Raw genomic sequence first — 1,744 nt, forward strand, 5'->3', positions numbered from 1 at the left:
GCATTCATTGTCAAAAAGGACATTGCAAAATCAATCTTGAAGTATAGTGCTGTCTGTAATAGGAGTATATATGTCCCCCTCCAAGGAAGTCCAATAAATATAATTATCCAAATTTATGTCCCAACTACCAAAGCTAGTGATGAAGAAATTAAAATATTTTACCAATTACTTCAGTTGGAAATAGATAAAACATGCAATCAAGATGCACGGATTAACTGTTGGTGATTGAAATGCAAACATGGAAACAGAGGAAGAGGAGTTTGAAAATATGGACTTGGTGATAGATAGGAAGCTGGAGATTGCATTGTAGAATCTTGAAAATGCAACATTTTTGTTTAGAAATACCTTTTATTCAACAACACAAAAAGTGACAATACATGTGGACTTCTCTAGATGGAAAACACAGAAATCAGACTGACTACCTGTGTGGAAGACACAGTGAGGAAGCTTAATGTCAGCAGCAAAAGCCACTCTGGAGGCTAAGGAACAGACCAGCTCCTGCTCCTTTACAAGTTCAGGATTAAGTGAAGAAAATGAAAACAAATTTACAGGAGCCAAAGTACAATTTTGAGTCTATCCCACATAAGACCATCTGAAGAACAGATTTGGTGCATTGAATACTAGTGACAGAAGACCTGCTGAGCTGTGGGGAAACATCGAGGACATCACGCACGAAGAAAGCAAAAGGTCATTAAAAAGAAAGGAAAGAAAGAAAAGATCCAAGTGGATGTCAGAAGAGGCTCTGAAACTTGCTCTTCATCATAGACTAGTTAAAGCAAACGGAAGGAATGATGAAGTTAAACAGCTGCATAGGAATTTCAAAGAGTACCTCAAGAAGACAAAGTCAAATATTATAATGAAATGTGCAAAGAACCTGAGTTAGAAAACCAAAAAGGAAGAACATACTCAGCATATCTTACACTGAAACAATTCAAGACAAAATATTCAAGCCTGACATTGCAATACTGAAACAATTTAAGGGTGAAATATCGGATGATTTAGGAATCACCAAAAGAAGATGGAAAGAATACCAGAAAGAACTAGTCAACATTCCACCACTTCAGGAGGCAGCATATGAGCAAGAACCAACGGCACTGAAGAAAGAAGTTCAAGTTGCATGGAAAGCATTAGCCTAAAACAAGGCTCCAAGAATTGATGGAATACTCATTGAAATGTTTCAGCAAGCCGAAAAAGCACTGAATACCAGGCACTCAGCTATGTCAGGCAATTTGGAAGACAGTTGCGTGGCCAACTGACTGGAAGAGACTCTCTTTGTACCCATTCCAATGAAAGGTGACCCAACAGAATATTCCAATTCTAGAACAATTTCACTGCTATAACCTGCAATTAAATTTTTGCTGAAGATCATCCAACAACAGTTGCAGCAGTACATTGACAAGGAACTATCAGAGGTTCAGGCCAGATTCAGAAAAGGACGTGAAACAAGGGATGTCTTTGCTGATATCAGATGACTCTTGGTTGAAAACAGAAAATACCAGAAAGAAGTTTACTTGTATTTTATTTACTGTGCCAAAGCACTTGAAAGTGTGGATCATATCAAACTGTGGACGACCTTGAAAAGAATTGGTGGTGAGGTGGGTGTGGGAGGCCTGGTAGGGCATAATCAAGGGGAATGTAACAAAGAGGAAGTGCTGAAACCCTGGTGGGGACTGAGCATGATAGTGGAACAGGAGGAGAATCAAGGGAAATAGAGGAAAGAGCTGGGAGGCAAAAGGCATTTATA

Source organism: Echinops telfairi, unplaced genomic scaffold (assembly GCF_000313985.2).
Source record: "Echinops telfairi isolate 266 unplaced genomic scaffold, ASM31398v2 ScPeMD7_443;HRSCAF=831, whole genome shotgun sequence".
In the NCBI taxonomy this organism is placed as follows: Eukaryota; Metazoa; Chordata; class Mammalia; order Afrosoricida; family Tenrecidae; genus Echinops; species Echinops telfairi.